The 27900-nt window shown below is 53.2% G+C and overlaps 1 protein-coding gene across 3 annotated transcripts in view; it reads left to right on the top strand.

Moving 5' to 3' along the window:
* Lmx1b (LIM homeobox transcription factor 1 beta) overlaps nucleotides 1–27900 on the top strand; it is a 75257-nt gene that overhangs the window by 31227 nt on the left and 16130 nt on the right. The gene's annotated exons all lie outside the window — the stretch shown is intronic.

Raw genomic sequence — 27900 nt, 5'->3', positions numbered from 1 at the left:
GGGTAAAGGGAAGGGGAAAAACCTGGAGAAAAATGAACCGCAGCAGGCATGGACTCCATTTGTAACAATATGGAAATTGATTGTTGAGACGGAGGAATATTTTGTAGTTTGCTTAGCTGTGCTCGGCACTAATAGCTGGGAGCATTAGTGAACCCAGAGAATGAGTTATAGGCACATTAAGGAGGCCTCCAGCCTCCAGGGCCTCCCTTGAAGGTAGGTTCCAGCCTGCGGGTCTACCCGCCCTGGGCACTGCCTCCTTCCTGCCCTGGGAGAAGAGGGCCAGGTTCTGCCTCTGAAGAGGTACCTGGGTCCTCACATCTCAACTCCTTCCTGGGTGCTATGTTACCTTGGGCAGGGACCTGGGCTCTCTGTGTCTTAGTGTTTTATTGTAAAATAGGTGAGCTCATCCTTTTTGAGGGGTGCCTGAGAGTGGTGGAGGGGTAGAGGGTGATCTCTAAGCAAGGAGTGCATGGACCGGCACTTCACTGATCAGTATGCTGGCTGCAGAGATGGAGAGGTGGACTCAGGCGGATGCCGGTACAGCTGGTGATGGCCTGAATCAGGAAGATACTGGCTGCCAGTTGGAGGCACCAGGGGTGACAAGGCTGCCTGGGACCCTCAGGGTAACTGGAATCTAAGAGGCTGTGGCTGGGAGGACAGCAAGCTGGACGTGCATGAGGTGGAGGGAGGTGCTGGCTGCACAGACAGCTCAGGAATGCTGAGCGCCTCCAGGCTTGGGACTCCAGCACCTTCTGGTCCTTTGGTCAGATCTGAAGTCTCAGTTCCCAACCTCACTCATCCTGAACCTGGGCCTTTTTCTACTCTGTACTCTAGGGGAGTCATACATCCACCAAGGTTCTTTTTTCCCTATTTATTTATTTCATTTTATGTCTAATAGCATTTGCCTGTGTGCCTGGTACTCACAGAGGTTAGAAAAGGCCTTAGAGCCCCTAAAATTGTACTTACTGACGGTTGTGAGCCTCCATGTGGATACTGGGAACTGAACCCAGGTAGGTCCTATGAAAGAGCAGTCAGTGCTCTTACCCACTGAGCTGTCCTCTTTTAGCCCCTCCTTCCAGGTTCTTGGTTGGAGCCACCTGTGTCTTCCTGCATCCTTCCTCCCCCACCACCTCTATCTTTCCACTGGACATCTTTTACCGTCCCCTTTCTCTGTTCCCTTGGTATCCCCATCACCCTGCTTTTTGCCCCACCTCATCCTAAAGTCTCAATGAAGCTCTTAGGTTCTGATTTTCGTCAGCCTCTGGCTTAAAGTCTTCTATGGTCTCCAGTATCCCTCTAGAGGGATTTAAGACTTCTGGGGCTGTCCCAGGCTTCCCGCCTGCACTTTCTTGCTGCGTCAGCATGTTCTTTCTCTGATGTGGGCTCCAGAATGAGTTTTTCACACTTGGGCAGCCAGTGGATCTGCTGTTGCTGTTTGCCCAGGCTTTCCAATCAGCTAGTCCAAGCTGGGAGAATCTGTAGTTCTCCAAGGTCCCCAGAGATGCTCAAGCCATAGCAAGCTCCTCTGGGGACACTGTTCCCAATGCTCAGCACGTGATACTAGTCTCAAACACCTGCTTTGTGCCTATGCATTGCTCTAAATGGTCCTCTTCCCTATCACAGCCCAGAGAGCTCCTGCCATCTCCCTCCCTGATGCCCGGACATCCCCGAGAGGACAGCAGGAAGCCCCTGAAGAACAGTACCATTTTATACCTGTCTGTCCCTATGACTTAGTCCACTGAGGAGGACTTGGATACAAATGACTTCAGAGAATGTACACCCTACCCTGCCAGGCTGGCTTCTGCTCCCTGTCAAGCAAAGGATCTGAGTGCTGGGAAAGGGAATGGTTTTAAAGACACAGCCTCATAGTAGCCAGAGGGAGCAGAGGCCTCTGGGAAACCAAAGCGAGAGCCAGCCACAGCTCTGACCCATCAGCTAAGAGGCCACAGGGAGGGAGTAGCTCCAAGAGCAGGCTGTGTTTTGTTTTAATCATGGGTGAGATGCTCATGTGTCCCTCCCTGAGGATGAGGAGGGGAGGGCCAGTGGTGGAGGCACCTCTACAAACACCAAGGGAAACTTAAGTCAGCATCAGTGGGACAGGAGGACAGCAGTCCTGGACAGAAGCCATTCATTATTTCAGGAGGACACGGAAAAGCCCCAGAGAGAATTGATGGCTGCCTCCCTCACCTGCTTCTCCATGTGGCCCACCTCCAGCCAGGCCCCTTATCATTCTGAGGACAGCAAGACTAGGTCCTCACAGGAGCCACCTTGGAGCAGCTGGAAGTTGTTGGTCACAGCAAAACTTCCAGTCCTTTCCGTGGGTGCCCTGGGCAGCTCTCATGGCCAGGGAAACTGCTCACCGTACCTATTTTAAACACCAGTGTAATGGTTTATGGCCCATAGAGGGATAATTACGGAGTGCAGAACCCGGCTTTTATGGCCCCTCCTCCCCGGGGCACACTTAGAGAGCAGTATGTGTCATGTAGCCAATTTAGATAATGATTCTGATAAAGATAAACGGAATTGTTTATTATAAGTAATTGGGTCCTCCACGGCCCAGATGAAGCGGTGATGGGAAAGGTTCCTTAGGATATGGGGACCTGAGGACAGGGGCCTAGATGGGGCTCCTGGGTGGAGGAGAGAGGCCTGCCTCTCCCTTCCCCCTCCCTGTATCTCTTTCTCCCTCCCCTTTCTCCCCATCTCCTCCCTCTCTGGGACTGAATGGATCCTCCTTCCTGCAGCCTGGGCAAAAGCTGCTCCTGGGCACAAATAAATCATAGGGTTTTCTGTTGAGTCAGCTGGGCGGGGGAGGCACCTGGAAGAAGGGTAGGAGAGGGGGCCCAGTCTGGCCTGTGGTCCCCATGTGGTCCAGGGACAGCCCCCTGCCCCCACCCCAAATGCTTCAGGCCTCCTCACTAGGCAGCTGGCAGGTGCAAGGGGCTGGGGTCAGCTTAGAGCAGAGACCTCAGGGAGAACCGTGGTCCCTGCAGGGGGTCTTTGTGAAGGATAAACAGAATGAAGGCCTTGCCTGTCAGCCTGCCCCTCAGCACACACACCTGAGACCTTACGCCTTGTAATTATGCCTTGGCCCCAGGCAGGGCTGTGGAGTGCTGTCCCTTCACCTGCCTGCCTGACCCCTCCTCCAGGTCCTGTTCACCTCTCCCCCTAAGATCTCCACTGTTCTAGTACTAGACTTGGGTTTAGAAATTGGGGAGCACAGCAATGTCTTTGACAACAGGGTCTGAGCCACATGGTCTAGGACATGAGGACCCCACCACAGACCAGGGCCTGAACTGGTGGCTCATCAAGCTGGGGTCTACTCCAGGAATCCCACAGACTGGGACTCAGGAAGTGGGGGCCTTAGGTAAAGATCCAATTTGAGTGGGAGGACACTCTAAGTAAGAACCCTTGAGACAAAAAAAAAAAAAAAAAAAAAAAAAACCAAACAAAAGCTCAAGCCAGGGTGCCTGGTGCAAGGGTGGGGTCTCAGACAGGACACCCCTGCCTCAGGTGTCCTCAGGTGTCCTTACAGCCAGAACCCTTGAGAAGCGTCCCCACAACAGAGGCCCTGCAGACAGTCAGACTCAGGTGTAAGGCCTTGCTGCATCGCCCCGGGCTGCCTGCAGCTCCCTGGATTGAAACCCAAACCGGAGGAACCACCTGTCAAGACGCCTGTGATCCACGTGATTGAAGGAGGTGCAGTGGGGAGAGGGCTGAGGCCTGGGGCAGCCCCGTGTACATATTGGAGCTGGAAAAGGAGGAAGAAGGGGTTTCTCTTTCTTCCCTGTTTATCTGATGGCAGAAGAGGGAGGGGTTTCTCTTCAAAGCTGCCTTATCAGCCGGGGATTTGTTTGGGGTGCAGTGGAGGGGGCCCACACCTGGAAGAGCCTCCTTTCTACAGGCAGGATGTCCAATGAGGCAGCCCAAGCAGGCCTAGGTTCCAAGGTGTCCGTCCAGGGGAATGTGGCCGGTGTCGCACGCAAGTACATGCCTGCAGTCTGCTCTCGATACAGCTCTAGGGTTAGTTTGTGCACCCACCTGTGTGCATGGCAGGTACTGCACAGACTCACCCGGTCAGAAGGTAACAAAGCGCTCAGACCTGGGCCTCACGCCGGACTGAGGACTGCCTTGCTCTGTCCTGGCGGTTGGTCTTTGCCAACCCTACAAATGTCCTCCCCCTCGGGGCCTGTGGGAAATGGTGTGACAAAGGCCTGTGTGAAACCCTGGGTTCTGCAGGGAGATGAGCAAGGGAGCCGAGGAAATGGAGGAAATGGACGGAGAAGGAGCCTGTGGAAGAGACTGGGGCAGGGCTGGGGCCAGGACCAGACAAGGTGGAAAAGCAAGACAGGCTGTATAGCAACCGGGTGGAGTGTACTGGGAGTTTGTACTGGGAGTGCATTCAGCTTCATCCCATCCCTAGCCCATGCCCTCTGTTGCATTTTTGGAGACATTTGATAATTAACCTCTTCTGAGGTAATTGTGAGTTCATATACAGTTGTCGGAAATGGAGATTCCCTCTGGAACCTTCACCCCACTTCCTTGGTGCTAACATGTATCACCGTGTAACCTTGGATGTTGACACCAGCCTGATGATCCACTTTCACTTCATTTGTACAATAATGGGGGGGCTGAGTGTGCATGTGTGTGTCTCTGTGCCGTTGATCACACATGTAGGTTGCCATGTCCGCCTCCACACAAGACATAGAACCAGTCCATTAGCATAAGGATTACTGCATTTGGTTCCAAACACCCCTCCCTCCCTCCCTCCTTCCCTCCCTCCCATCTTCCAGACTCCTATGGTGAGAATCAGGCCATGATGTCACTCCCATCTCTACTCCCCACTGGCTACATCCCATCCTTCATCCATCAAGGCCTGGCCGTTTCTGGAATTCTACCTCTCTCTGCATCTCTCAGTTACCTTTCCTTTGTTTCTGAGTTCTCTGCCTTGGGCCTGGCTCCACCAGCTCAGCCTCTATGCTGTGTCCAGAGCTTGCTCAAATGCAGCAGGAGTCACAACCCTGTGGCGTCCCAGAACCAGTAGCTGGGCCCGGTGCCTTTCTAGAGCCTGCATGTTGAGTGATTTGGCTCTGGGGATGCTGTGTGGTCCTGCCACGCTCTGCTGTGGTACAGTGCCTGCCTAAGCATGCTAACCAAAGGAGCAATCTCTGACAGTCCCTGATGGCTTCCATCTCGGCCGATTCCATTCCTGGTCCTTAGCCTCCATCTATGTAGGCTTTTCCTGAAGACAGGAATAACTCAAAAGCAGGGATATTGTCTGCAATGCCTGTGTCTTGGGGTGTAGGGGTAGCAAGCACCCCATCTAGACTGTAATGGGAGGGCAGGAAGGAAGTAGGTGGGTAAGTCAGCCCTCTGTGCTGGTATAGAATGGGGACAGACAGGGCTAGGCCAGAGGAGACTGCTTGCTAGTCTCTGGTATAGATAGCAGGCACCTGCCTGGTGGGGGGGGGGGGCACTTCTTACATAGCCTGTTCTCTTCTCATGGCCCCATAGACAGGACCTAAGTGCCCAGTTCTGGAGGAAACAGGTGCAGCTGCTGAGCCTCTACTGAATGCTGGACCCTGATCAGTCCACAAGGATCAGGTCCACTGGGAAGAGGAAGGAGAAGAATGGTGACCCAGTCCTAAACTCAATCTCGGCGCTGTGTGACCCTGGGTGGGTTCCTTAACTGTTTACAGAAGCAGTACTAGAAGCTCTAGAGGAGACAGGAACACAGAGGTGGCAGGAACCATGAAGAGCTGTTCTTGCAGAATGGTCAACTTTGAGGAGGCTCTCAAACATGCCCTGGCCTGGGGCCATAGTCAGGTGTCCCAGCCTCACCCTTCTGCCCTGATGTAGCAGCTTTGTTGGTCAGGAATGACTGCTGGCAAGGGCGAATTCTGTCCCAACAGGACAGACAGACAAGACAGAAAGTGAGGTTCAGGATGCTAAGCCCCATGGACTGAAATCCCGCCTTTGCCCGCCCAACCCAGCTAAGTCCATTACAAAACCCAGCTAAGTCCATTACAACACCCAGCAAAGAGGGAGAAATGGCTGTTATTTTTTTCTCACCAAGGACCTGCGCCTGGCACACAAGGGGCAATCCCCAAACACCTACGGAGCCCATCATGGTGTTATACAGCCATTTGGGCCACACAGTGCTCCCGGTCAAAGTGGGCTGCTGCCTGACACCCCATCTCAAAAACTAAATGAAGGAAAGTGTTTGCCAAGTAGATGAATAACTTTTGGGCGAAGTGTGACTGTCCTCTAAGCTAGAAATGGAATGTGGTTCTGTTTTATTTTTTCATTTTGTTCATATAATATTAAATCCTGTTTTAATTTAATGTTTTATATATTATTTATGCATGTGTGCCCTGCATGCCATGGACATGGACGAAGGTCACAGGGGCCAGCCTTCTCCTTACACTACATGGGAACCTAAGATCAAACTCATGGTTTGCCAGCCCGGCTGCAAGCTTCCTTACTCACACAAGTAGCTCACTGGCCATAATTTAAATTTTTAAAGTTTTTTTTTCTTCTGAGGTTGGAGCCCAGGGTTTTGCACAAGCTAGGCAAGTCCTCTACCACACCTCAGGTCCCAGCTCACTCTTTTAAAGCACATGGCACATAGACTTAGTGAGGTCATGTTTGAATGCTGTTCTTGTGACAGTGAATGTTGCCTGGGTGCAAACAGTACAGCCTAGCTCTCTGTGAGTGCTGGTTCTTCTGTTGCCCTTCCTGGATGGCACCCTTCCTGGATGGCGCCCTTCCTAAACAAGGCCCTTCCTGGATGGCGCCCTTCCTAAACAAGGCCCTTCCTGGGTGGCGCCCTTTCTAAACAAGGCCCTTCCTGGATGGTGTCCTTCCTAAACAAGGCCCTTCCTGGATGGCGTTCTTCCTGGATGGTGCCCTTCCTAAACAAGGACCTTCCTGGATGGCGCCCTTCCTGGATGGCGCCCTTCCTAAACAAGGCTCTTCCTGGATGGTGCCCTTCCTGGATGGCGCTCTTACTGGATGGTGCCCTTCCTAAACAAGGACCTTCCTGGATGGCGCCCTTCCTGGATGGCGCTCTTCCTGGATGGCACACTTCCTGGATGGTGGTGCTCTTCCTGGATAGTGCCCTTCCTGGATGGCACCCTTCCTGGATGGTGCCCTTCCCAGATGGTGCCCTTCCTGCATGGTGTACTTCCTGGATGGTGCTCCTTCCCAAAGGGGTAGGTATAGGTAGGAGGCCTCCTCTGAGAGGAGGCAGAGGCACCTGAACTAAACTCTCAAGCAGCCAAGGCAGAACGGGAAGTAAGATGTGTCAGAAGTCTGAATGATCGAACTGGATGAGTTACCCGGCACAGACGCCCGATGAGTACACTGGGAAAGTTTCGGGTCTTGCTAGCAAACTGACTGATTTTGCAAGTCCACGCTGTGAGAAAGGAAAACGGGCAGGTGTCAGATTCCAGCCCTTGCTCAGTCTCTGTTCAGCAGAGGTTCTGGTTAAGACTTTGATAAACTCAAATATTGAACAGGATCCTCGGAAGCCTCTCCATGGGCTCGTGGTTTCAGACAGGCAAGGAGGAATCCCTTGCAGCTCTGGAAAAATGGTGCCATTGGAGGGAGGGGGCAGTGAGCCAAGGAACCCAGGAAAGAGGCCGCTTGTCCCTCCTCCTTCCTCAGTGTCCATGCCCTCTGAGAGACAGCACTGGGTCCTCAGATGAGACTGTAGAGTTGCTCGGTTGCAGTGGCTGATCACACAAGGGGGGTGTCTTGGACATTTCAGTATGTGTAGCAGGCTCCACTGACACTCACTATTATAACCATCCAAGATGCTTCCAGAAGTTGCTAGTTATCCCCCATGGACACCATGGTGAAACCCTAACCCTCTGACCTCACTCTCTGGTGTGTCCACAAACAGCCTCCTGCCCAGACCAGCTGTGGACCTTCAGTGCTGAGAGGAGAGGCACTGGGGTGTGAGTACTGGCTTCTCTACTCACTCAGCCCAACTGTACCTTTGAAGCAGCTTGGTGTGAGGCTTTGAATATTTCCTGTCCTCCTGGGGCTTTGAGAAAGTAAAACGGATTGGGGAGACAGGTGCATGGGCTTCTGAGTTAAACCCCGGAACCCACGAAGGTGGATGTAGCCCTGGGGAGGCGGAGGTAGACAGATCTCTGGGACTCGCTGGGTCCAGACGATGGATCCTGTGTCCGTATACAAGGTGGGGCAGCCCTGCGTTGGCATCTGGCCTTGTTCACACGTGCAGACTCACGCCTGCCACACACTTACGGGGAAGTAGGCAAAAGAAAAGTGCATAGTATGAAATAGAGGCCCTGTCTTTGTGTGAAGCGTTGTGAAGAGAAAAGCTGGCCGCGCGTTTAGAGGCGAGGTGGGTAACTCCTGTGACTGATCAGGCACGGCCACTTTCCATCCACAGCCAGTGGCGCTCAGGAGCCCTGTCTTGTTCTCCATGGCAGTGGTGCAGGGTGGCTCCTATCCAGGATCGCCTTATTCATATGTGGAAGGAGAGGCTGCTGACCGCTGGGCCAGGGTTAGATCAGAGGGACGCCCATGGGCTTCAGACTCCAGTAGCCTCATCAGGGAGGACAGGAGTGTTCACTGACTGCAGCGCCCTTGTCTCTGCAAGGGTGGCTGCCCTAGTTCTGGAGCATCTGGCAAACAGTTAATGAGAGTGTGCCATGGGTTGGCATGGGCATACCAGGAATGGACCACACAAAGCTAAGTAAGAGAGCATCAGAGCTGGGCATGGTGACCCACACCTTTACTCCCAGCACTCAGGAGTCAGAGGCAGGTGGATCTCTGTGAGCTCAAGGCCAGGCTGGTCTGCAGAGCGAGATGGGAACTGATGTCCACCATGCTCACCTGTCCCAGGCCCACATCTGTCCTGAAGGAGTGTTGCCCAGGAAGGTCCAGCCAGAGCTGGCAGTTCAGCAGTGAGAGGCCCTGTAGAATGACCGAGAAGCGTTGGGTCTTCACTTGGAGTGGGGAGAGTGGAATGGAAGAAGACCCCAGAGATGAGCTGAGGGGCCTGAGCCCAGCTAACTAGGTATGAAAGCAAAGCCCGTAGAGGTGTAGATCTGGAAGCCATGGAAGAGCAGGGGAGAGAGAGAGAGAGGATAAGTGAGCTAGGAGGGGCGAGCCTGCATAGGGCACAGAATGGCAGGCAGTCGTGGGGAAGGAAGTAGGAAGAGCCAAAGTCATGGCTTCCGCAGCCAGGTGTGGCAGGGGGTAAAAACTGCCCAGCCCCCTTCTTCAGGGCCCAGGGCACCCTGCCTGCTGACCCCTCTGCCCTCCCTGCCACCTGCCAACCCCCTCCCTCCGGGTACCAAATCCCTACTCCCTGATTAGATTTAGGAAGGACTAATTAGATATAATTCATTATCCTCAAAAAATGAGATCAGAAATCAGGAGCTCTCCTCAGAAGAAGGTGGCCTCGCCCCTCATCCATCATGCAGCTAAGTAACCAATTTCAAGTCAGGCGGACGCACGCAGCAGCGTTATTACCTTGTCACAAATATTTAGGGGAAGGCCCCCGAACAAGGCAGCTTTATAAATGGTTTTTATCACATTAGTTTGCAGTTCTTTGTCATCCAGTTTGCTTAAGATAAATGCTGAACAAATAATCGAATTATCAAGCCAAAACCTCGCTAAGTCATTTGCATAAATTGCAGCCAGAGAAGCCCTGGTGTCCAAATCTGGAAAGACCCTGCCCCTGTCAGGCCAGTTTTTGGCAGGCAGGCAGGGAGGGCTTCCTGGTATGAGCAGGAGGCCCAGTCTGGAAGCTGGAGGCGTCCAGGCATGCTGCATAGCATAGGTGGGTCGGCTTGGGGTTGAGATTTAGAATGGGAGGACCTGGCCAGGACTTAGAGGCATCTGGGCCTGGAGCTGAGTGCTTGAGAATGGCCCTGTAAAGGATTCTGGTCTTCTGACACGTGCCCACTGAGACATACAAATACATGCAGAAATTCATATTCTCTCTTTTTCTAGCCTCCTCCTGTTTCTGTCTCTGTCTGTTTCTGTGTCTCTTCTCTCTCTTTCTCCTCTCTCTTTCTCTCTCTCCCTTTCTCTCTCTCTTCCCTTCCCTTTCTCTCTCCTGCTCTTTCTCCCTCTCTCTTTCCCCTTTCTCTCTCCCTCTCTCTCTTTCCCTCACTTTTCTCCCTCTCTCTCTTTTTCTTTCTCCCTCCCTCTCTCTCTCCCTCCCTCCCTCTCCCTTTCTCTCTCTTTCCCTTTCTCCCTCTCTCTTCCCCCCTTTCTCTCTCTCCCTTTCTCTTTCCCTCCCTTTTCTCTCTCCCTCTCTTTCTCTCTCCTCCCTCCCTCTCTCTCTCCCCCTCTCCCTCCCTCCCTCTCCCTTTCTCTCCCTTTCTCTCTCTTTCTCTTTCTCTCTTTCCTTCCCTTTCTCTTCCTTTCTCTCTCTTTCTTTCTCTCTTTCCTTCTTTTTCTCTCTTTCTCTCTCTCCCCCTCTCTTTCTCTTTCTCTTTCTCTCCCCCCCTCTCTCTCCTTCTCCCCCTTTCTCTCCCTTTCTCTCCCTCTCTCTCTCTGCTGTCTGTTGCAGCCAGAGCCAAGGCCTTTTGTCTGGTCCCAGAAGGGCTCTGTCACAGGCCTGAATGGAACTCCTACCCCTACTGAGCATGACAGCAGTCAAGTAACTCCTGCCCCAGGCTTGTCTGGCTTCTCTTCTGCCACCAGTGCAGGGCAGGTGGTGAGGAACGTCCCAGGCGTGGGCTGAACATGTCCAGGGGCATCCGCTGACCCCCTCCCAGCTGGGCCCAGAGGCTCCCGCTAACAGCAGTCCCAGAGTGGAGAATGGCAATTTCACGCTGTCCCCTGGAGGTCCTTCTGAGTCCCAGCTGGACGAGAGCTGGCTGGCTCTGTGGGCACTCACCCCAACCCTTGCAGCCACCTTCACACAAGCAGGGTAAGAACCCAGTCAGCTCCTCTGGACGGACACACGGGCTCAGCTCCCCGGATGGTTCCAAGGGAGGGTGTTTATGAGAGCCTTAGCCATTGCCTTGAGAGGAGTAGAGGTGTCTATACTGGTCTAGCTATTATCCCGTGTATGTACGTGTTGAGGGGATGTCTCTGCGCCAGCCTTGGAAGTTGCTCCAGTGTTGTGTAATCAGTGTAGCTATAACTCCTGACACCGACATAAAGAGCGCAGTGACTAAAGAGATGGCTCTCTTGGTAAAGATTGGGTAAAGATCTTGCCAGAGACTGGCAGATCCCTGGGGATCACTGACCAGCTAGCCTGGTCTAATTGGAAGTCCTCAGGCCAGTGAGAGAGACTCTCTTTCAAAAAAAGAAAGGTGGGTGAGATCTGAGGAATAGCACAAGAAACTGCAAGGTTATCCTCTGGTTTCTACCTACCTACCTGCCTACCTACACACATACACACACACACACCTAAATACACCTGCACACGTACCTGCACATGCATGCATACACACATAAATATGCACACACATACACACCTACACATGCACACCTGCATATGCATGCACACACATTTGCATGCACACACACATAGCTGCACACACACAGGCATATACAATATGATTATTTTGGATGCTGGAACCAAGTACCTTGGAATCACATCCCAAGTTGACAACTGTGAAACTGGACAAGCTAGTTTCTCTCTCTCTCTCTCTCTCTCTCTCTCTCTCTCTCTCTCTCTCTCTCTCTCTCCATTTTCCCTTCTCTAAGGATTGACATTTGCAAAATATTGAATTGAAGCGTAGAGCTGTACATCTGCAGGTCAGGGTACTGCAAAGGCTGCAAAAGCTGGCATGAACACTTGGGTTACACTTCGTGTTCTTGTTTTGCCAGCCAGTCCTCGTGTGTGTGTGCGTGTGCGTGTGTGTGTGTGCTTGCACATGTGCATGTCACCCATGTGGCGGCCAGAGGTCAAAGCCAGATGCCCTTCCCAGTCATCTCTCCTATTTCAGGACAGGGTCTGTCTCTCGCTGAGCCTGGAGCTGCCATTGAAGCTGGACTGACCGCTAAGCCCAGGCATTCTCCTGTCTCTGCCTCCTGGCACCTGCACTGGGGACCCAAACTCAGTCCCCATGCTAGCGCAAGTGTTCTACCTGTCTCTCCTGCTTCCTGTGTCTGACAGTCCTTGTTCCCTGTGCACAGGGAGCCAGCCTGGGGATGCAGGGACAGTGCACATTAGAGACACAGGCAGACATAGAAAGTCAAAGCAGGAGTTCCTAACGGTCAAAGATCCTCAGAAGTTGTCCCTGTAACTGCAGTGTTGACACTGGCAAGAGATACCAGGTCCCCAAAGAAAGGACTGAAAAATTGGCACACGGGAAAGCGTCTTTGCTAGTGAACAGCTTCATGGTTGGCCAGTTCTAACCTATGCTGGGCAGCCTCTGAGGCTGGTGGGTGACCTGGGAGCCCCTGCATGCCCCCCAGTATTATAAAAAATCCCTGGGCCGGGGTATTCAGTGCAGGAGACCAGGAGCTCAGATGAGGCAGGCTGATGCCTCCCACAGCTGCTCTGGCTGTGGCTGGTAGAAGCTGTCATGGGGGGCACTGAAGCTGACCTGAAGCACATGGTTGCTGTCTGTTTATTGGGCAGTGGAGCAGGTTTAATGGGCCAGCCCTGAGGCCACATAGAGGAGGCCTCAGAGGAGCCATGGATGAGGGCGGTCCCTCCTTTCCCAACTGCCTCTGCTCAGCTGGGCCTACTGAGCTGGGGCTCTGCGTGTCCCCTCCCTCCCCACAGCCAGCCCTTGTGCAGGCTGTGGCCTCACATTGCATTGAGCAGGCACCTGGGAATGACAGGCCCTGGTGGGCAGGGCCAGACCTTCCCTTGGCTGTCCTTGAAGGCCCAAGGGTTCCCTCAGGGTGTGGTCACTGCAACAGCAAGTGGGGGACACCTGGCCCAATGCGACCTCTACCCAACTAGGGCAGGCCAAAGCACCTCTGGCCCAGTGGTCCCTGCTGCCATAGCAGCCACTTCATCAGCCGTCTCCCCATCCTGGGAAGAGCTGGTGCTTCCAAGGAAATTACCTAACGGACCAACAATGCAGGGACTGTGGAGGCAGAGCAGCAAGGGAAGGGGCCTTGGTCCCAGTGCTGGGCCCACAGGGCACAACACCTGCAGGACAGCAGAGCCCTGACCCCCACCTCCACACAGGAAGGGCCTTATCCCATAGAAGAAAAGGAGCAGGAGTCAGGGCAGCCTGGACACTCCCTCAAACCATGCTGTCACCTGCCTGCTGTGTGGTCTCCTGCAAATGACTTGACCTCTCTGGGCTTCAGGGTTCACATCTTAAGGGGGCTTATGTGTAGTTCTTAGCACAGGCCTGGTATGCATGCCTTCCCAGTAGATACTGACCTAATAACTGGGTCATTATTATCATTATTGTACTGGCCCAGGAAACTGTCATGCAATTTTCTTGCAAACCTCAGTTTCCGCAGCTGAGAAGTTGGAGCCTTGTTGCCAGAAGGCAGTGCCAGGGACTGGTTCCTGCCCTGAGTCCTCTTGGCTTCTGTCCAGTCCAAGCACTGACAGCCTAGAAAGTTCTGCAGAACCAGTTCCCTGGCTGGCATGGTGAGCTCCCACTCCCTGATCTCGGGAAGAAGGGTGCCTGCTCTCAGGGTGGGCACGGGGACCTGAGGAAGTGTGTGCGGCTGGGTTGGGAACCGGTGGGTGGCCTGTTGGAGCAAGCCCTGACCTGGGCACAGAGGGCTCATTGTTGCTGGGCTCAGCCTGGCATGAGAATGGATAACCTTGCTGAGTTTCAAAATGTCTAGATGGGGCAGCCCCGGGCCCTGTGCTGGGCCGTGCCCCCAGGGATGTCTGGGGTTTGTGCCCTTGGCACAGGTGATGCCCAACATACAGAGGAAGAGGCTGGGGTAAAGGCAGGGTTTACCAGCCTTGGCCAGAGATGAGCCTGGAACCTGAAAGGTACTGAACTTGGGAGCCAGAAACTCCTAATTTCCAGTCCTGGTCCTTGCTGGCTGATCTGAGGCAAGTAAATGCCTGTCGTTGAACTCTACCAGATGTGGGTTCAAATTCCAATTCAGTAATTCTTAACATTGGGTTATTTTGTGACCTTGAACTCTGTGAGTCTGAGTTTCACCATCTCTTCTTCCTTCTTTCCTCCCTCCTTTATTTTTGTTTGTTTTTTGGTTTGGGGGTTTGGTTGGTTGGTTGTTTGTTTGACTTTTGAAGACAGGACTTCTCTGTGTAACAGTCTGGCTGTCCTGGAACTTGCTCTGTAGACCAGGCTGGCCTTGAACTCACAGAGATCCGCCTGTCTCTGCCTCCTGAGCACTGGGATTAAAGGTGTGTGCCAGCACCGCCCGGTCAAGTTTCATCATCTTTAAAACTGGCAATAAGAACCCTTTCTTCCATACCAAAACGAGATGAAGCCCACAAGATGTGTACTACAGCGTGGGGCCTGCAGGAGGGGGACAGTGAGCATTGGCCACTGCTGCTCTCAATGTTGGCATGGGACCTGGCTCACCGGTGAGTGGCTAACTAGCCAGCGCCTGGCACAATCCTCCCAGGAGCTCAAGGATGCTTTTTCTCAGATGCACACTAGAGGGCTGGCCCCAGCCTTGGTGGCTCTCCCCAAGGAACGGGTTCTTCTCAAAGCCAGCTGCCCACAGCAAGCACAGCAGGCCAGGCCTTCTTTGGGAACCCACCCCTCACACACCTTTCTGCCTCCTGAATGTGGCTATTTTTAGGCAGGTGGATAGGTGTTGTGTTCCTACCTCTGTCATGTATTTTTGGCACATTTGACTCAGAAGGCTCCTCTGCCCTCATTGTACCAGCTACCATACCCACAGAGCCCCAGACCCAAGGTCTATGCCAGATTTTGCCTCTCAAACCCAGCGCAGGGGGACATCAGGGAGATAAGATGCCTTCTGGTTACCCCTGGTTCCCACAGCCTCCAGGCCATCCACAGCCTGTCTGAGGCTGCAGAGGTCTCACATCTGTAAAGGCAGTGGCAGGCCATGATCTCCCACCACCCCGTGCTCTGTGTTGTTTCCATGGCAATGAGCACAAATCCCCCAGCCCTTCACAGAGGGGCCTTGTTTGTTTTGCCTACATAACGTTGGGAGACCTAGTTACAGCCCCAGGCTCCCCCAAGCTCCCTATCCTGTCTAACCCAATGCCCTGGTGATCAGATGGGCCACCCCATGATTTCTGTGGGGAGGGTGAGCAGTATATCCCTTTATCCCCACTGAGGCTAGGAGGCAGGGGCAAGAGGTGTGACTTCCTGCAGGTCTCTGTCCCTGTCTAAAGGATGGGACGCACCGTAGAGACAGCACGTGCCCGACTCCATGCTTAGACTTGTTGCATAAGGCTTTCATCAAAGTAATTCAACCTTTCTTGGCCTCAGCCAAGAAAAGGCATTTACTTCATCATTAGGGTTGATACACTATGTGAGTGACACCTTCATGGAGCTCGGTACCAGCAGATTCCACTAGGTGGGCACTCCTTCTTCCTGTTCATGTCGAGGCTGTCGTGCTCTCCAATGGGTGTGGGGACCCACCATGGCTCCTCGGAGCAGGTAGCCTAGCTGTTAGTCTGCCCCCCACCGCCCTCACCAAAGTCTGAATTGGGAGGGAAGGTGGTGCAGCTGGTATGGCCTATGACCACTCCCCACCCTACCCCAGCCACGACAGGGTTGGTGGGGGTGGGGCTGCCAGCTGTGCAGTGACATTCTACAGCCCTGCTAACTGCTGTTCCTGACTCTGGTGGCTAAATTGAGTCTCAGTTTTCTTAAAAATGAGTATTTATTGCGCTAATACAGTACTGAGTAGTCACAGCATGTTGGAGAAAATGCTCACTCCTGTGAGCTCAGCGCCTGCCAACATAGGGGCCTGTTCCCAGATGGACCTGGGGAAGGGGCGGCCTCTTGCTAGGAGTGCTGGGCTGCTGGGATGGGTGGCCAAATCTCTGATCTGGGCACACTTTCTCTTGGGTGGCATGTGTACTAGAGGAGGGGAGCCTGCAGGGCACCCCCACTCACTCCTCACCAGCCGTGGAGAATTGCTGGCCTTTGAATAGAGCAGACACCAGCTGCCCCCTGCCTCGCGTGCGTGCGCAGCAGTTCCTGGGTAGCCGCCTCCTCAGTCAGTTGTGGGACCAGCCCATGCCAGCCTGGGGCATCTCAGCTGTGTCCCCCTGATGAGCAGGGGGGGGGGGGCTTGAGCACTCCCTGAGGCCTTCACAATTGTCTCCAGGGTGAATGCAAATGGAGACACAGAAGGCAGTATGCAGGAGGCTGCATGTGTACCCACCATAAAACAAAGGTAGGACTTGGAAGGATGATGTCCCAGCTACCTACCATGAACAGGTCACCTAGGACCCGTTCCTGCACTTGGTCATCCTCAGAAGGCTCTGATCTTTATCCTCTCACATGCTGGACACACTTGATGGGAGGCAGAAACTATCATCTATATGATATACCCGGATCTATCAGAAACTGGCTTCTCTTCTAGAGGCCCAGCAGGAGCCCAGAAGCCTTCCTGGAGGAAGCACTTCCAGAATCTAGCCTTGACGGAAGGAAAGCCTTCAAGGCTTGGACAGACCGTGAACAGGCAGGGGAGAGGAGTCACTGCGAGGGAAGTGCAGGGGTGGTGAGGGAGCAGCGCCAATTCAGGACAGTGACAGACAGCATGTGTTTGTGTGACCAGAGCCATGCAGCCTTTGTCCAGGAAGGGGCAGGGAAGACAGAGAGTGGAGGGCAAAGAGAGCAGCAGAGGGCAGAAAGATCTGTGAAGAGCAGGTGTGAGAGTCATGGCAGAGGTGACAGGAGTGGCAGAGACTTATGCCCTTCATGCTTAGCACCAGCCACTTTGTGTACGCACACGCACACACGCACACACACACACACACACACACAAACGAAAGGCAAATTGAGGCCAGCTCAGGGGACTCTGTGGTTCTCTACCTTGTTTTCCATGAATAGTGGTTTGATTTTCTTATTGCGCATGTGTGTGTATACACATTCATGTGTGTGTGTGTGTGAACAGATCCATGTGCACATGTATGTGAGTGCATGTGGAGGCCAGAAGTCGACCCCGGATGTCTTTCTATAATATTTTCCCACTTACATTTTGAGACAGAGTCTCTCATAGAACTTGGAACTAGCAGATTTGGCTGCCTGGACAGCGAGCCCCAGGGACCCCCATCTCTGCCTCCCCAGCCCAAAGACCTGAACTTGATACCCACAACCTCACATGAACGTGAACAGAGAGGAGCGGCCCTGGAAAGTTGTGCTCTGACCTGTGTGTCTATCATGACAGGTGCACCGTCATACCCAGTGTTTACACCGGCGAAGGGGATCCCAACTTAGGCTCTTTTTATGTTTGTCTTATTTTGTTTGGTTGGTTAATTGATTTGGTTTTTGGTTTTTCCAAGACAGAGTTTCTCTGTGTATCCCTGCCTGTCCTGGAACTCACTCTGTAGAGCAGGCTGGCCTGGAACTCACAGAGATCTGCCTACTTCTGCCTCCTGAGTGCTGGGATTAAAGGTGTGCGTCATCACCACCCGGCCCAGTTTAGGCTCTTTCGCTTGTGTGGCGAGCACTTTACCTACAAAGTCATCGCCCCTGCCCGCAGCTAAGAATTGCTGTTGGTAGAGAGAGGTGAGACGGAAGAGACAGTGGAGGACCCGGGAAGGTGGCTTCTAGGGACCTCAGCCCTGGAAAGCAGTGACACCTCTGTAAGATCCAGGTTCAGGCAGAAATGGTCATTTTCTCTCTTTTTCATGCCTTCTTTTTTTAAAAAAAATATTTCTTGCATCCCTTTATCATTCTATATAAAAACCATTGCTGCAAAGCAGAAGTTAAACAGAATGGACCCTCTCTTTATCCCATCACTCCCTGGAGTCACATGACCAAGATGATCACAAGCCTGCCTGCCTTCCCTTCTTCCTCCTATCCTCCCATCCTTGTGTCCTTCCTTCCTTCTTCCATGTGTGGCTTGGTTATGAGTATATGTGTCCAAATGTGTACTGTGCACATGTCTGTGTGTGTGTACATGGAGGCCAGAGGCTGACATTAGATAGTTTTCTCAGTCACTCTCCACTTTAATTTACTGAGACACAGTCTCTTATAGAAACTAGAACTCACTGATTTGAGCTAGTCTGACTGCCAACTTGCCCCAGGGATTACCTGTCTCTGCCTCCAGAGTGCTGAGTTTAGAGGCAGCTATCACATTTGCATGGGTTCTGGGGATCTGAACTCTGATCCTTCCTGATGGGCTTCACAAATATGCTTCTTTGGAGCATGTTCTGAGCATGCTGAGTGTATCCAGTTGGCTCTCCATTCCATGGGACCTGTATTTTTGCTAACTTTTTGCCTTCCCTGCTCAGCAAAATGCCGAGGACCATTGCACATGTCAATGCACACAAATTAACCTGTATTGGCAGACACAACTGTCCAGGGAATGGGCAAGCCTTGATTTATTAACCATCTCCATGCCAGGGCTTGACTGTCACACACATCGTGTCAGCAGGCATCCTAGTGCATCTGTCATTGTGCACATATGCTAACTGACAGGAGCTGGAGTGTGAACACCGGGGCTCTGCTGCCCCGAGGCACATGCAGAGCAGCCTGGGAGATGGAGCCCCCAGCAGCTGCAGGACATCTCTCAGGAGCCTGTGCATCTGAGAACCTGCTGCCTTGGTCAGATAATAGCTGGTCACCGTGGACCAGAAACTCAGTTCTGCCCTCTGTGAGATGGTATCATGGTCATCATGTTGACTGGAGGAGCAGCCAGCGCTGTGGAAATGAAGGCAGAGCTTTGCAGGCTTTGGGTACTGAAGTGACAACTGAAGCCACAAGAGGACCCATCACTAATCAAGGCTCCTGGCATTTAAGAATGGTGAACTGTAGTCCCAGCACAGAGATCAGGAATGTGGATAGAGACAGGTTGAGGGTGTCTGGAGTTTCCAGAAGAAATGGATGGTTCATGGAGCTGGTGGAAAGACCCAGAAGGTAGACGCACTTGCCGTGTAAGCCTGAAGCTGTCAGTTCAATCCACAGAACCCAATACAAAGGTGGACAGAGAGAACTGGCTGCACAGAGCGGTCCTCTGACCACCACATGGTGCTCTCTCTCGCTCTCTCTTTCTCTCTCTTTCTTTCTCTCTCGCTCTGTCACATTTACAATGAAAGAAAGTAAGCCAGCCAAAAGTAGTCAGTGGCTGAGAAGGGATGGTGTGAGCTTTGTGTCCAGCCCCTTGTCCTCTGCCTGCCCCACAGCAGGTGCTTACCAAGCTCTGGCGGGTTGCCTCTGAGTGGCCCCCAGGGAGGCCCCTGGGAAAGCCAAGCCTGCTTTCCTTTGGGTGATAGTTTGTGGCAAGCAGAGAGGCTGAAGCCAGGTCCTTTGGTAAGAAAGTGCAGGTAGGGATACAGTGTTTATAGGCTTGGAAAGTTTTGTTAACATGGTGGATGGGACAGGTAAGGGAGGGAGAGACACCAGGAAGTACTATAATATCCAGGGCTTGGGACAGAGACTTTTTCCTGAGACCAGTGGAGGTCCCTGAGATCTGCAGGGACCTTGGAATAGGTCCCTCTGGGATATGATAGCCACTGAAGCAGAATGGAGGGGATGTTGGAGTCACCCTCTGAGTCCGTGTTGAGCATTTAGCACCCATGGTCTCATTGTAACTTTGCCATCTAAGCAGGTTCAAAACTCCCAGAAATAGGGGCAACTGAGGCCCTGGATGAATGCCAGGGGCCCAGACCTCAAAGCTAAATAGAGGCAGGATTGGAGTGTACATTTTCCAGACTCCAGCGAGGCTACCACCTCATCCTGTGGTCCCCCACTTATATATGTCCCCCATGCGCCCCTAGTGGTGCTCAACCAGGATGGCGATAAGAAAGTCATTAGGGGGCAGCCTCTGCTGCCCAGCTCTGAGAAAATGCCCTGCACAGCCCTCCTTTGTGAAGCCTTTGGGAAGCTTTATAAATAAGAGGTCCATCAACCTCATGGGCCATTAATAGACTCAAAGACTGCAGCAGGCTTGGGAGTCATCCCTGGGCATGACTGTCCCAGGGTGTGAGGCAGAGAGGTGGAATGAGGACAGAAAGGTGTGACTCGTGAAGCTGGTGTAAGGCATGCCAGAAAACCAGCCCCGCGGAAGCCCAGGGAGCAGAGGTGGGCATCAGAGGGCCCTCCATGGTGTCTATGAGCAGAGCAGAAGTGGAGAGGCCTGAAGGAGGGCCCAGCAGTCTCAGGGCAGAGCAGACCCTTGACTTCCTGCTGGGGGTGGGGACCAGCAGTGTCAGGGGTCCTGCCTGGTCATCAGCCAACCTTGGGTTTGGATAGCTCACTGCCCCAAGGCTCATCAGTAACGAGCCACAAGCCATGTTCAAGTCAGCACTGGAGCATCTGAGAATCAGCCTCTTGAGAACAGTTTCCTTCAGGTCTGTGGTGTGTGTGTGTGTGTGTGTGTTCACAGAACACATGTGATGTGCCTGCCCCCTCCTGTGTAGGCCAGTGTCTATTGTGTCCTTGTTTTCACTGTTCCCATGTGTCTGCTACCAGGGTTTTGTGTGTCCTCTGTGTGTGCCTGTGCGTGACTGTATATGTCTCTTGGTACAAGTAGATGGTGCTCCAGTGGCTTCATGTAGGTGTGATGCTGCGTGTGTAGGTGTTCACAGTCATACAGATGTTAGGCCATGTGTCTCCGGAGTAGGGTCAGGGTTACTTATTTCTACATCAAGGCAGAAATAATCAAGGGAGCCATTACACCTAAAGGCTTTCTCTGTCCAGCGGTTTTCTTCTCTGTCCCTGACCTGCAAGTGACCCTGAAGTGACCCAAGCCACAACAGGACATAGGCCCCAGCGGCCATGGCTACAGTGAGGAAAGAGGTGAGAACCAAGAAGCCTTCAGGGGATGATGAGGACAAGCTGGACAGAGATTGGTGACAGCTTGGGACAAGTCCTGCCTAAATGAAGGTCAGACCCCAGATCTGCCTTGTAGTCTGATCTGGAAGCTTTCCTGACCAGACAGGTCCTAACCCACGTTAGAACTACCTTAGCAAGCTATGGAGACTCATATCTGTAATCTCAGCTCTCTGGATGCAGAGACAGTTCCAATCCACCCAAGGCTGCAAAGCGAGACCCTGTCAATAGATAAATGAACAAACAAAACAAAATTCAAAGTATCTCTAAGTCACACCCGACTCTGGGCTGCAAAACTACCCCTGCAGCCTCCCATGGGTCCAGGCAGCTGATATCCCCATACGTGGGGACACACATGTGTGTACAGACATTGTGTATGAATGTGTGAACATGCTTGGAGCTATGCCTGTCACTGGATGAACACATGTGCAGCTCTTGGTTCAATGGCCTGTGTCAGTGTGTATAGGTCCATGTGCACAGCATGTGTGCATTGGGTGGGGCACACTCAGATTTGCAGGCACGTGTAGATGTAGACACAGCCGGCTAAACATCAGTCATATACCACGAGCAGAACAGCTGCAGACAGGTAGATATGAATCCAGTATGCATGCACATGTGACATTTACAGGCAGGTGCATGCACAGGAGAGGACATAGAGACTACATACGTGTACACTCATAGTACTGGTGTTCCCCAGTGCAGTGTTGGCCTTAGGAAAGCTCCCATGGTATGGGAAGGGTTGCAAGCAAGAGAAATCAGCTGTGGCATGCACCAGCTCACCTCCCTAAGCCGAGAGGTTGCCACATATGTGTGGTTGCACGCACACACACACACACACACACACACACACGGAACACCTTAGAAGGCAGAGTGGGAGCCAGGCCAGCCTCTGGGCATAGCCCCCCTATCATCCTTCTGCAGGAATTCGATCCCACCCCAGAAAACTACCTCTGCCTGAGCACCGCGACAGAGCTACGAGCTGGGGGAGGGGCCACTCGGAAGTTGGCCATAAATTTCTCGAGATGCTTTAATTTTTTAAAAGCCCCATGTAGATGCTTTGCATTTCGAAAACCCACAAATATCGACTAAATGAGGTGCTCCAGCAGAAGGCCTGGACGGGCCCAAAGCTCTCCCTGCCCGCCCAGCAGCTGGGCCCAAGCTCAGCTGGGGCCCCTGGCCTGACCAGCCCAGGGCCGAGGGGCCCATCTTTGTTCTGAGTAGGGCTCAGACTGCTGAGTGCCTGGGTAAATAGTCGCCACAGTAATCACAGAATGATTCCAACTAATTAAATCCCGCGCCAAGAACCCACTCCAACCAGTATCCCGTGAGGCCACGAAAACACAGACACCCCAGACGGGCTTTGCTCAGGGTAAGGCCTGCTGCTCTAATCCTGTATCTTTTGAAAGATAGGCGCGTCCTGGGATGAGGGGTCAGAAGGCCTGCCCTGTGCGGAGCGGTGGAATTTTTCAATAACCAGCAGCTGGGTCACCAGGCACACAAAGGCTGTGTAATATCCTGTGAGCTTACTCTGGTAGAAGAGCCAGCTCCCTCCAGGCCCAGGGCAGCCACCCCCTACCGCCCAGGCCCCCAGCGGCCAGTGACAGGCCACTGGGCCAGGCCTCCCCTCCCCACCTTCAGAAGGGCAGGAGAACTAAGGTCGGCTGCCTGGCTACCCCCCACTCCTGGACTGAGGCTTCCAAGAAGATTCATCCTCCTTATTAAAACCCAGCGCTGATGCTTCCAAGGCCCCAGCTGTGGCTACAGTAGGCTTGCCTGGGGCAGGACTGGTGGGACCGGACCCCTCACAAGGGCAGTGCGTGGCCCTCACACAGGGAGGCCACTCAGTGCAGGGCAGTTCCCACGAGACTTCCTGACATGGCTAGGCACTGGTTGTTGACCTTAAATGAGAGACTCAGTTGTACCCTCTGTGAAATGGAACATTCAGTCGTTGTGACGTTGTGGAGTAGATTAAATTAGACAAGGGTCTGGTGGCTCTGCCCTCTGCCTCTATCTCTCCCATAGCAACCTCCCTCACGGGCTCTTCTTGCAGGGCAGCCAGGTTTGTGCCCCAGGGGCTCTCACACTGTAAAGGACTGTCCACACTGGGAACCCCACAGCACATATGAGAGTGATTAGTCGCCGCAGAGATCCGGTTTATTTTATTTTATTTTATTCCCAAAGAAACAATAGTTGCCCCCTCTCTGGAGTCTGGAATGCTTTCCGCCCGAGGTCTGGGACCCCTCATTTAAATTGGCTGCGAAGGGACAGGCGCTGTGGCCATGAGAGGAGGTTGTTAGGGATGGAAAGCCAGGGGCCCAGGAATTTACAATCCGTTACTTGAGAGGTGTCCTGCCTCCCCTCACCCCACCCAGGCCTTCGCAGGCCCAGCATGTGCTCTAAAGATGCTACACTGGGTAGGGGTACTGAGGAGCCATTTAGAGCCTGGCCTTAGGGAGAGGATATCTTCTTAGGGCTGCATATGTCCCTTAGGGGAGCCCGAGCTCATGAGAGCCCTGATAAGTGAGGGCATCCTTCTCTGGGCACCTTGGTCAAGTTGGGCATTTCCCACTGCTGGCCTATGCTACTGCTAGCCTATGCTACATGGTGCTAGGACTTTACACGTGCTTCGTGGACTTTGTCCTTCCCGCAAGATTGCACCTACCTTGCCACGGCCGCCCTGCTGCTGCTGCTGCTGCTGCTGCTGCTGCTGCTGCTGCTGCTGCTGCTGCTGCTTCTTCTTCTTCTTCTTCTTCTTCTTCTTCTTCTTCTTCTTCTTCTTCTTCTTCTTCTTCTTCTTCTTCTTCTTTTCTTCCTTCCTTCCTTCTTTTCTTTCTTTTTTTCTTTCTCATCGCATGTGCAAGTGCCTGTGTGTACCTATGAATGCCAAAAGAGGGCATTCGATAGGCTGAAGCTGGAATTCCAGGTAATTGTGAGCCGCCTAACACAGGTGTCAGGAACAAAATTCTAGTCCTCTGCAAGGGCACCAAGCACTCTTAACCACTAAACCACTCTCCAGCCCCTATCTTGCTGCTTATTGGGACCTGTGCTTTAGCTGTGGGGCTTGGCACATGCTTTCCCCGGGGAAGTACATTGGGGAATACTTGCAGAGTGCATGGGGAGCCAACAGAGGGAGAGAGGGCATGCTGATGGCTTGACGTGGGGACCTGATGCACCAGACCTGGGGACCAGTGAAGAGGTGGAAGGCAGCTCATCACTGAGAGTATACCTGGGCCTCCTGGGCCACTCATCTGGAGTGAATGGTGGCCCATAATACCATTGCCTTGGAACCCCCATAGGAGCTGGTCAGGGAGCCATGAAGGAGCAAGAAGGGGGCCTGGCAAGCCCCCAGGGTGTCTGAGATGGTTCCCCCGGTTTCCATGCTCCAGGTGTCAGTTTCTGCTCTGAGAGCAGTTTAATGCTGCTTCTCTGCTCATGGTTAGTGACAGTGTTGGGCTGGACCAATCAGCCTAGCACTTGAGGCCAGAGAGCCCCAGTTCAGAACATTAGCATTATGAACTGTCGAACCTTTGGCACAAACCCAAGGGAGACTGCATAGAAATGCCCGTGTGTGTGTGTGTGTGTGTGTGTGTGTGTGTGTGTGTGTGTGTGGTAGGGGTAGGAGCTGAGTAAACAGCACTGCCCTGTCCCCTCCGCGACTGTGGCCAGGTACACAGGCCTGTTTGGACAGCTGCCGTGTCTGTCTGTCTGTTTGGGAGATGTTAGCTGATAGATGGGGGTGGGCTGGCTGTTAACCCCTAGCTGCCTACCAGGGCTCCTTGCCTCTGTCCAGGGGCCAAGGCAGCCGGTGGGTGGCCCTGACTGCCCCCACCCCAACTAAGAGTGAGAGGGGTCTCCAGGGTGCTGACAGCCTATCCTAGTTCAATCCCAAGCCTGGGACAGAGAAACATTAGTGATCAGGGCCAAGTGCTTCTCTTTCTATCCGAGTTTCCCTCTTGTCCCGCACTCCCTGGGGATAGTTCTGTGAAAGACACCGCCACTGCCAGGCTCCCTCAGCTCGACCTGGAGTAGAATAGAGAGAATGTGAAATGGGGTCAGAGCCCCTGAGAAATTGATCCAGACAGGGACAGAGCCTGGAACACTGTGGGGGAGTAGGCTTACCAGCATCTTCTCCTGGTGTCTGTGGAGTCTACACTATGGGAGGAGCCTGCCCTGAGATGGCAGAGAGCCTGCTTCCACCATCCTGTGTCCCGTCTCATCCCAGCTTTGGCGGGGTCGGGACACCCTCCTTCCAGCCCTAAGCCTTCCCTCGCTCTCTCCCAAAGCTCTATCCCAAACTACCGTCTCCCACTTTCTCACCCCCAGCCAGACGCTGCTCAGCCTCCTGTGGGACTCCAACAGCAGATCTTCAAGGGCTCCAGCCAGGAGCCAAAGTGATCTTTTGAAAATGTAAATCTCTCAAGCCACTCCCCATTTAGAGCCCTTCAATGGCTTCCTATGGTTCGAGAGTAAGACAAAATCTTTTAGATGGTCCACAAGCCCTCCGCGGGATGCAGGTTAGGTGAATCCCGGTTTGAGCCTACTCTGAAGGACCTGGCAGCTGGAAGTCAGTGCTTTAGGAAATTGTGTGTGTGTGTGTGTGTGAGAGAGAGAGAGAGAGAGAGAGAGAGAGAGAGAGAGAGAGAGAGAGAGAGAGAGAGAGAGAGAGAGAGAGATCCAACCAGTCTTCTTTACAAAAGACCAAGCTTACAAGCTTATGGTGTGGGGGGGTGCATGGATCCCCACACCCATATGTTACCTATCTCATTCTCAGGAAGCAGACCCCAACCAAGGCACAGGCTGCCTCTGGGAAGGGTACCTGAAGACTAGGGATACGGTGGAGGAGGCGGTAGCCTGCTGCCTTTGACCATTTCAGTGGTAAATCATGGGAGGCATTACCCAGGCAAACATTAGTGCAATTGTTTGGGAAGTCTGTAAAACCCTCCCATTGACTGACTCCCGCTCTGCCGCTTTCCTCTAGTTCCATTTGTCCCCTCCCCTTCAGCTTTTCTTTCTAGGTCATGCTGGTGGTGCCTCTGATTCTTTGTACGTACTGCAGCCTTCCCAAGAATCTTCCTTCCGAACAGGGGGAGGGCGTGGTGTCTCTGACCACCTCTCCCCAGAGGGACTGGACTTGGAATTGTGGTGCCTGTCTTTGAATTTGCCTGTCCCACTTCTTGGTGGGCCACCCACCCATCTGGGTAGAGCCCACTCCTGCATCTTCTTACACAGCTGTTCCCAGGTGTGCGGGAGCCCCAACCTTGTGCCCGCACACAGTGTGGAATGGGTGAGGGGAAGGAGAGGAGGCCTGGGAATTCCATTCCACGGGCGTTCGGGGGCGCCCGCAAGGGCTTAGAAGGGTGAGAAAATTTTGCCAGACTCTTTAAGTGGGAAGGTGTTCTTAGCAGAGGGCGCTGCAAGGCGCCAAGCCTGGGCACGGGGTCTCCATAGCAACCGGTCTGCCAAACTCTTGTCTCCCACGCCCAAACTGTGTGTGCCGTGGGCAAGTTACCTCCCTACTCTGTGCCTCAGTTTGCCCCTCAACAAAATGGGGGTGTTGGCAAAGACCTCTCTGAGTTGTTAGAGAGGAATCCGGGATCCCATTCGAAAGCGTGCGCTTACACAGCCGGTGCTAAACGCTGGGGGGACTGCTGCGGGCGCAGGGAAAGGGTTAAAGCTAGGCGCTTTTTAATTGTCAAATGACTGCGGGCGATTAGCGCTGGCAGCTTCCTCAATAATCGCTCTTCTCTGTACCTGCTGGGAGCTTAATTAAAAAACAAAGAGGCTCAATTTAAAGGCCATTACTATGCTAATGCAGCCGGGCGGGCGGTGATTAAGCGGCTCACGCGGGCAGCGGGCGGCTGGGGCGGGGCGAGGGGCGATCAGTTACCCACTAAACGGGCCAACAGTAGAGGGGGGTCCCCAGGAGTGGCCTTGCAAGAGCGGGCTTGTATACCCTGCCCTGCAGGGGCACTCGGCTTAACCTGCCACGGCCACCCCCAGCCTGCAGGAGTGATCCCCCGGCTTTTGAGAGGTCCCACCCTCACGCCTCCATGCCGGTATTCACTCTCAGCCAGCCCCTCCTGCACCCACCTCTCAGAATCCTGGGGCTCATCTTAGGGACTTCTACTTACCAAGTATAATTACATCCCCCCAAAAGTCACCCCAAGGACAACTCGCAGGCTCCCATTTCTCGAACTCCTCTCTCCATCCCATTCTTCCCCAACCCCCTACCCAACTCCTAGAAAAGTATGGTGCTTGCCTGCCTCAGGCATTCTGCGGCTGGCCCAGACTCACTGAGGAGGGGACCCTCTTTCCAAAGGTTATCCAGTGACCTGTTTGTTTGTTTCGGTAGGTTTTATGTTGTTTTTGGTTGGTTGGTTATTTCTTGTTTGTTTGTTTATTTGTTTGTTTCTCTGTGTAGCCCTGGCTGTGTAGACCAGGCTGGCTTGGAACTCAGGGATCCGCCTGCCTCTGCCTCCCCAAATGCTGAGATTAAAGGCGTGCACCACCTCCGGCCACAGATCCCAAGATCTTTGAAGGCTCTTTCTGTATAGTTGTGAACTCTGGGTTGGGGCAGGTTTCAACAGTGCCAGGTTTGGTAGGACCTTAGTATGCTTCACAAAGTGAGTTCAGATCACAGAGGACCAGAGAAATGTTTGCATACAAAAATGAATGATCAGGGAGAAGCATGGGCCGTAACTCACCGCAGCTGGAGGTTTGGACTGAGAGAGCATGGCTATGTCAAGGGGCACATGGGGCAGAGTATCCATACTCAACACTGTGTCTTAAGGCTCTCGGGTGAGATTCAGACTCATTCAGTAAAGGACCAGACTCTGAGACACAAGTCACGGGGATTAAGAGAAGGAGGTGCTGTCTGAGTTCCTGAAGGCCAAGAGGGAGTACATAGATTCTGGGGACACCTTAAAGTCTGTCTTGACCCCGTGTTTTGGTCCCTGGGTAGGCATGTTTTCATTGGCTGCCTGGTAAGATTTGTGAAAACAAACTGAAGTGATTGAGT

Source organism: Arvicola amphibius, chromosome 7 (assembly GCF_903992535.2).
Source record: "Arvicola amphibius chromosome 7, mArvAmp1.2, whole genome shotgun sequence".
Taxonomy (NCBI): domain Eukaryota; kingdom Metazoa; phylum Chordata; class Mammalia; order Rodentia; family Cricetidae; genus Arvicola; species Arvicola amphibius.
This window is presented reverse-complemented; position numbering and strand designations above follow the sequence as displayed.